Here is a 9361-nt window from a genome sequence, read left to right on the forward strand (position 1 = left end):
GCCCACTCAGACATTATGTTCTATGCTTTTTTCCAATCTAATTGGTGCAGTTGTCTCCAGATCTGTATGAACTAGATGCACACAATTATACCTTCTGCCTGTGGCTTACTCCCTTTCTCTCTCTCTCTCCTTTTTTGTTCTTATTCTCTGAGTGCCAGACATAATTTAACTTCAATTGCGCTCAAGCGACCGCATTTACTTTCAACTTGTAATACAAGAGCTACATCCAACAGGTCCACACAGCTGCGATAAACCCCTTACCGCTCGCATTTAACTATTAGCGCAACACTCGTAATCTGGCCCTGTATCTGCAAACTACAGACAAGATCAACAGTTTACATGTCTAATAGAGATGCTTGAAAACGTGTATTGAACATATGGATTTTAATATCTTTTAATGTTATTCAGGGTACCAAAGTTTAAAAAAAAGTCACTTCAACCCTGTTGTACTTAGGACTATGAATTGGGAATTTTAATGTATATTTAAATGCATAAATAACATTATGTGTTTTTGAAATACAGTTTTTGAGATTTCATGTGCTGTAATAACCAGAAAGAGAAGCAGTGACCCCTAGTGGTCAGGGACATTTCTAGTGAATCTGGCTCCAAGGGTGAAATTTCAAAATGTGCCCCCTTAATTCTATCTCCTGAGATTTTCATGTTTCACCATCATTTTGTTTTAAACAGGTCACCCAGGCATTCATAGACATCTACCAACACATACAGGCACCCATAGCCATCCACATACAGGTACAAGCACTCATCGACATACACATGCACAATCAAGAACCATCAGAAACATAAACAACCACATGCTTGGCCCCATTCATCTCTCTATAGACATATGTCACAGACACACAGGCCTTCACAGAGCCAAACACACTCAGAGTGTGATCAGAACCTTTTCTAGAAAGCGTGCCATAATAAAATGCTGTATCAAACTCGTATTGCTCTTTCATGACTATTTAATAATGAGTACTAATTATTGGAGTTAGAGGACAACTATTAGCTGTGAAGGAAGATCTAGAAAGATAACGATTTCTTCAAACAATAACACACAGATATTTGGCCATAAATTGTGAAGGTTTAGCTTCATCTCTGACTATTTACCCAGCCCACCTTATTTGGTTTGTAGAAGTTATAGGGAATAATTTAATTGTGACACATAGAAATGTGATTACTTTCTACACCATGGCACTGCAGCCCAGTTACAGTGGTTAGTCTGATAATCAATACTTTAGGATGTTAATACATTATCTGTTTTTGCAGGATATGTTTTCTAGGCGCCAGTACAAACCAATAATAACAAGTCCCATGACACTGATATAAGATTGGTGCGAATGCATACCAATAATAAAAGGTCCCATAATAGTGTTGTGGGATTGGCGCCAGTACATACCAATAATAAAAAGTCCCATGACAGTGATGTGGTATTGGCACCAGTGCATACCAATAATAACAAGTGCCATGACACTGATGTAAGATTGGTGCCAGTACATACCAATAATAACAAGTCCCATGTCAGTGATGTAAGATTGGTGCCAGTACATACCAATAATAACAAGTGCCATGACACTGATGTAAGATTGGTGCCAGTACATACCAATAATAACAAGTCCCATGACACTGATGTAAGATTGGTGCCAGTACATACCAATAATAACAAGACCCATGACAGTGATGTAAGATTGGTGCTGGTACATACCAATAATAACAAGTCCCATGACACTGATGTCAGATTGGTGCCAGTACATACCAATAATAACAAGTTCCATGAAACTGATTTGAGATTGGCACAAGTACATACTAATAATAACAAGTCCCATGACAGTGATGTGAGATTGGCGCCGGTACATACCAATAATAACAAGTGCCATGACACTGATGTAAGATTGTTGCCAGTACATACCAATAATAACAAGTCCCATGACAATGATGTGGGATAGGCACCAGTACATACCAATAATAACAAGTCCCATGACAATGATGTGGGATTGGCGCCAGTACATACGAATAATAAGTCCCATGGCACTGATGTGGGATTGGCGCCAGTACATACCAATAACAAGTCAAATAAGACTGATGTGGGATTGACGCCAGTACATACCAATTATAACAAGTCATGTTACACTGATGTAAGATTGGTGCCAGTAAATACTGTGGCAAACCTAGCCACTTCTGGACTATAACGTAAGAAAGGTTGTCTGTGACAGACCCTTCGGTCAGGACTGAAAGTGTTAACTTTATTTTCTAACCACAAGTGGCTGGCTCCAGCTACAATCTAATTAATGCTTAGCATTCTATTGTTTGATCACCCCCAGAGAGAAACGCCTAAGTGATAAGGAGAGTCAAGAGTGTCCTGTGGTTGAAGTGTTTAAGTAAAATAATCCTATTGTATCATGTCAAGGGCGCTTCTCCCTTTTATCTAATGTAAAACATTCTTTCAACCCCCATCTGGGGGGGGGGGGGGTCAAAAACCTGTATAAATCTGTATGCTGCCTTCAAATAAAGTATTATTCTGTTTTATACCTGAAAACTGGCTGGGTTGTGAATTGCTGATTCCCTATGCAGGACATTGTTCCCTGGTGTTAACCCTTGGTATCCGGTTGGTACCGTTACAATTGGTGGCAAGCGACGGAATGAACCTTATCGCCCAGAAGAGCAACTACACAAGCCAGTAACCTCAGGAAGAGGGGGATTACTACAATACTGACTAAGATGGAAGGAGTACCAGGGACCGAAGTGAATGGAGATGGATTATTCTAAGCTAAAGAGACAAACGTAAAAGGAACTGCTAGAAGCCAGGGGAAAGATAGGCAGCAGCAAACCCAAGGCTATATTAATTGCTGAGCTGATGGAGGGAGACAGAGCTCGCAGCGCTACGCCTCCAGCAGCCATGGAGGAGACCCTATACCAGAGGGAAATGAGGACCAGGCTGGAATTTTTACCCCAACCTGTACCACGGGATATGCTATCCGTGGTAATGGCAGATGTGCAGGAGTACGTGATGGCACACAGTCCGCGGAATGCATCCTCCCGAGCAGAATCCATTTTGGATGCACTCAGCAACCCAGTAAGACCCAAAATCCCATACCATGCATTTAAAATGTTTTGTGAGGAGAAGGATGAGATTGATGGGTATTTACAGGATTTTGAGAGACTGTGCGAGTTACATGATTTGGAGCAGTCCGTATGGGTGCCGGTGCTAGCAGGCAAGCTAGCCGGTAGGGCAGCGGAAGCGTATCGCGCTGTACCCAGGGAGGACAGCAAGGATTACGCTAAAGTGAAGAGAGCGATCTTGGAAAGATATGCCATTACCTCAGAGGCATACCGGCGCAAGTTTAGAGGCCTGCGCAAGCCAGAAAGAGATTCCCATGCAGAGTGGGCCCACAAGCTGGATCAAGCATCACAGGGGTGGATACAGGCCAGCCAAGCTACCACCATGGAAGAATTGCGACAACTGATGCTGTTGGAGCAATTCTTTAACGGCTTGTCCCCAGAAGCCCAAGAATGGGTGAGAGATCGAAAACCCCTCACCTTAACCGAAGCAGCCAGATTAGCAGACCAGCATTTTGATGCCAGGAGGCACCATGGACTACAGCCTAACAACGGACGGGCTAATATACAATGCCACACCTGCAAGCAGTGGGGACATATGGCACGTGAGTGCACCCAAAATCGGAGCAGACAAGCTTGGAACCAGGTCAGACAGAACCTGGCCCCAAGGGCGGCTGCTCACCATTAACAAACGGAGCCAGCCGCTCATGAGGTGTTGAGCACCCAAGCCGAGGAACCCCTGGGAATTCTGCATGAGGTGATGTCGGTCCAGGGACTTCGGGATTCGGGAGCTACTTTAACCCTGATAGCTCCCCATTTGGTGCCGGATACAGCACCCACTGGCGGTTCCGTGGCAGTACGAGGGGCAGGGGGAGCAGTATACCGATTGCCCACTGCTAGAGTGGAGTACAGACCCCCAGTCACCCCAGCAGCTGCCAGTTACCAACCCCCGGCGCACCGCTATACCACACGGCCTCCGGCCACGAACTACCCTCAGAGAGCCCGGTTCAATTCGCGGGGCTACTCACAACCTATTCGGTGCTTTGGATGTAAGCAACTAGGGCACAAAAGACCAGAGTGTCCCTTAAATGCAGCGAATCAAGCACAGTCCTGGAGAAGACCCGCTGGCGGAATCCCACATAATCCTCAGCCTGTGGCCCGCTACGTAGAGGCGCCAGAATGCTGGGGCAGCCTACATGAAGCAGACCCCGTGCAAGCTGCCCACCGGAATAACCGGCAACGGGTTAAAGTGAATGGGAAGGAGGTCAGTTGTCTACGGGATACTGGTGCTACCATGACCTTGCTTCAAGAGAACTTGGTGCCTGAGAAACAGCACACTGGAGACACTGTGGCTGTGAGGGTAGCAGGGGGCACTGTGTTCCGCCTACCTGTTGCCAGGGTACATTTGGATTGGGGAGTGGGCGCTAGACTTGTGAATGTGGGGGTCAAGAAGGACTTACCTGCTGATGTTCTCCTTGGAAATGACTTGGCCCCCCTTGTTTCTGCCTATGCTCCCATGGATCCCGCTAATGTTAACCCTGTGACTACCCAAGCCCAGTCCCTCCGGGAAGAGACGCTTCCATGTTTGGGGTGGGGGCAGTACTGAGCCAAGTTGGAGCAGATGGCGGAGAACACCCCGTAGCTTACTTGAGCCGAAAGTTGTTACCCCGGACATCCCCAAGCCGATCCGTTGGGATCAGACTGTGTATGCCGGCTTGGTTCTGGGGGAGCATTGTGGCAAACCTAGCCACTTCTGGACTATAACGTAAGAAAGGTTGTCTGTGACAGACCCTTCGGTCAGGACTGAAAGTGTTAACTTTATTTTCTAACCACAAGTGGCTGGCTCCAGCTACAATCTAATTAATGCTTAGCATTCTATTGTTTGATCACCCCCAGAGAGAAACGCCTAAGTGATAAGGAGAGTCAAGAGTGTCCTGTGGTTGAAGTGTTTAAGTAAAATAATCCTATTGTATCATGTCAAGGGCGCTTCTCCCTTTTATCTAATGTACAACATTCTTTCAACCCCCATCTGGGGGGGGGGGGTCAAAAACCTGTATAAATCTGTATGCTGCCTTCAAATAAAGTATTATTCTGTTTTATACCTGAAAACTGGCTGGGTTGTGAATTGCTGATTCCCTATGCAGGACATTGTTCCCTGGTGTTAACCCTTGGTATCCGGTTGGTACCGTTACAAATACCAATAATAACAAGTCCCATGTCAGTGATGTAAGACTGGTGCAAGTGAATACCAATAATAACAAGTCCCATGGCACTGATGTGGGATTGACGCCAGTACATACCAATAATAACAAGTCCCATGACAATGATGTGGGATTGGCACCAGTACATACGAATAATAAGTCCTATGGCACTGATGTGGGATTGGCACCAGTACATACCAATAATACCAAGTCCCATGACAATGATGTGGGATTGGCGCCAGTACATACGAATAATAAGTCCCATGGCACTGATGTGGGATTGGCGCCAGTACATACCAATAATAACAAGTCATGTTACACTGATGTAAGATTGGTGCCAGTAAATACCAATAATAACAAGTCCTTTGTCAGTGATGTAAGATTGGTGCCAGTGCATACCAATAATAACAAGTCCCATGATAGTGATGTGGGATTGGTGCCAGTACATACCAATAAAAACAAGTCCTATGAGACTGATATGGGATTGGTGGCAGTACATACCAATAATAAGTCCCATGACAGTGATGTGGGATTGGTGCAAGTACATACCAATAATAATAAGTCCCATGACAGTGATGTAAGATTGGTGCCAGTACATACCAATAAAAACAAGTCCCATGACAGTGATGTGGGATTGGCGCCAGTACATACCAATAATATCAGGTCCTATTACAGTGATTTGGGATTGGTGCCAGTACATACCAATAATAACAAGTCCCATGACAGTGATATGGGATAGGCGCCAGTACATACCTAAAATAACAAGTCCCATGAAAGTGATGTAAGATTGGTGCAAGTACATACCAATAATAACAAGTCCCATGACACTGATGTAAGATTGGTGAAAGTACATACCAATAATTACAAATCCCATGACAGTGATGTAAGATTGGTGCCAGTACATATCAATAATAACAATTCCCATGACTGTGATGTAAGATTGGTGGCAGTACATACCAAAAATAACAAGTCCCATGACAGTGATGTGGGATTGGCGCAAGTACATACCAATAATAACAAGTCCCATGACAGTGATGTAAGATTGGTGCCCGTACATACCAATAATAACAAGTCCCATGACAGTGATGTGGGATTGGCGCAAGTACATACCAATAATAACAAGTCCTATTACAGTGATGTGGAATTGACGCCAGTACATACCAATTATAACAAGTCCTCAAGGTTTAAACCATCTATTCCGTCCTCCTTACTGTCTAATACCTTATCTATATAAAATAAGACAACACACAAATTGTTTGGGAGAAAGAACCGGTCACGGTTCACGTTTATTAAATAAACGCTTTAAACTAGTGCCTAAGCGATAGTCTGATTACCCTTAGACACTTAATTAACCTAGCAACGAAACTTGGCAACAAGTTCGTAATCATAAACGTTGGCGGCATCTCACCCTAACCTAGCCCCTACTAGCAGATGGTCAAGGCCCCTTCTGATACCTGCAGCGTGACACCCGGCTGTCACGCCCCATGGCACGCAGAGAGAGCTGTGATGTTGAGAGATCTTCGGTCCAATCGCGAGGGAGAGGACCCCCAGGCCGGCGCCTGGCGGGCATAACCCCTCCCTTTTTCCAGGACCGTCACTCTTCTCTCTTTATTTTACCATTATTTTTATTGTATCTTATACCCGCCTGCTGAGGCATATCCAACCAACCCAGTAAGGCGACCCCTGTCAGCCGAATCGTACAACCCAACCGCAGGGGTGGATGGCTACATTAAAGACTCGGTCTTACTGCGGGCTAGCTCAATTAAACCTACCCCTGCCGAGCCAACTCACCCTATTCAGCCGCATCATTGCCGCCATTCACTTCTTCCAGGGGACGGGTGGGCGGGAAAAAACCTTCTCCTTGAAGTCTGGAAACCGAAAGAGGCTGAACTCACTGCTGCAGGACCCTATAAAGGTAAGAACAAACACCGCCTCCCCACTTGCAACATTGTAGCAACACAACTTAGCATTTCTCCAGACTTCAAGTTGGTAATCCCTTAATGTTGTTACAGGCCCACTAGAGGGCGCTCCACTGTCATAAGGTTTTAACCATCTATTCCATCCTCCTTACTGTCTAATACCTTATCTATATAAAATAAGACAACACACAAATTGTTTGGGAGAAAGAACCGGTCACGGTTCACGTTTATTAAATAAACGCTTTAAACTAGTGCCTAAGCGTTAGTCTGATTACCCTTAGGCACTTAATCAACCTAGAAACGAAACTTGGCAACAAGTTCGTAATCATAAACGTTGGCGGCATCTCACCCTAACCTAGCCCCTACTAGCAGATGGTCAAGGCCCCTTCCGATACCTGCAGCGTGACACCCGGCTGTCACGCCCCATGGCACGCAGAGAGAGCTGTGATGTTGAGAGATCTTCAGTCCAATCGCAAGGGAGAGAACCCCCAGGCCGGCGCCTGGTGGGCATAACCCCTCCCTTTTTCCAGGACCGTCACTCTTCTCTCTTTTTGCCCAATCCCCAGGGCATTGACCACCCGCCACAAGAGCCAGGCGACCTCTTGCCGCCAATAAACCAACCGGAACCCATTAACTATATAACAACATAACAATAACAATATTAACAGATTGCAATATAAACCATTTCAGAACATACATCAGTTAAACCACCCTCAACAATGCTTCCCTGACGTCCTTTAGGAACATATCCAGCCCAACATCCGTAAGGTGGAATCCGTGAGGCCTAAATAGGTCCCTTTTGTCGGCCGTGATGTTTTCGGGCCTTATCACGAAACCCCCCAAGCCCGTGACCGTCCTTCCCATCTCCCTGTTAACCTTTTTGCACACATTATATGCAGCCTTCTGTGTGACAATGTGCCACCAATGCAGTCGAGCAACTACATTGGACCACCCCAAAGTCACATCCTTCAACCACGTGTGCATCCAATGCACGTCCGCTGCCATTCATTTGATTAAATCCAATGCGGGCAGCGCCCCCAAATCATTTCCGCCAAGGTGCAGCACTAAAATATTAGGTCTTCCCCACCTTCTGTGCGCCTCCTGCAAGAGCGCTGGCAAATCGGCCCACAACAATCCCCTGCGCCCTAACCACCGGAAGCTTGCCTTGGACGTTGGGAATCCAAGCTGCTGTCCTTCCGGCGACAGCAACACCCTGAGGTGAGCCCAGTGGATGTATGAATGCCCTACAATCCACACACGAACCGGAGGTGCTTTCACATTTACAATACCTGGTAAAACAGAGTACACCACCATGAAGTAACAACCCCTCACTACATGAGCTTAAAATAAGAAAAAAGAAAAAAAAACCCTGGTAACAACTTCCCATACAAACGTATGTATCCTAACAATGCCCTTTAGTTGGCCTGATATATGTTTTATACTGGGTTGATTTCCATCTACCCAAGCGCTTAATCTCCGCTGCCGGTATACCTTTCTGCGCTGCGCTAGTTGCTGCGCCTATTCTAAAGGAATGCGGAGCAATTCTGCTCGGATCCAACCCCGTCTGCTTCGCCGTTCTAGCAAGCACCCGGCGGAATTGTAAAGCCGACAGAGCCGAACCATCCTCGTGTATCAGGAACAGCTCTCCCCCTGCCGGCCTTATTTTAAGGTATTGTTCCACACAACGCACAGGACAACAAACCTTGAATTCCTGCCGTTCAAGGGGCAACCATGCCCCTGCTCCCTCTTGGTCCGTTTTGGACCTGGGCACAAACAAAAGGAGACCCCCGTCCATCACTCGGACATCCTCCAACTGCACTCCCCCGGAGCCATTCGCCTTGGCCGACACAACCAGCTCCCCACCCGGAGTGCTCCTGCGAACGCCACTGCAAAGGCCGTTCTAAAAAGAAGCTGCTCGTATCCAGACTTGCACACCGCTGCCACACCTATCGCTAGCGACCGCAATCTCTCCTGTGTAATGGGCTCCCTCCGATCTTTCGGACGGGGAGCCAGCCTCCCCCACCCCTTCAACACCTTCCTAACTAGAAAGGTTCCGGAGTGGTCCACAAAACCCAGCGCTTTATTAAAGAAGGCTACAGCCAATAGCCTTCCGCTTGCGCCGGCCCTACTGACCCCTTCATGCCTCAGCTGCGCCAACCAATCTAACACCTGCACCCTTGTAGC

Source organism: Bombina bombina, unplaced genomic scaffold (assembly GCF_027579735.1).
Source record: "Bombina bombina isolate aBomBom1 unplaced genomic scaffold, aBomBom1.pri scaffold_595, whole genome shotgun sequence".
NCBI classification, from domain to species: Eukaryota; Metazoa; Chordata; class Amphibia; order Anura; family Bombinatoridae; genus Bombina; species Bombina bombina.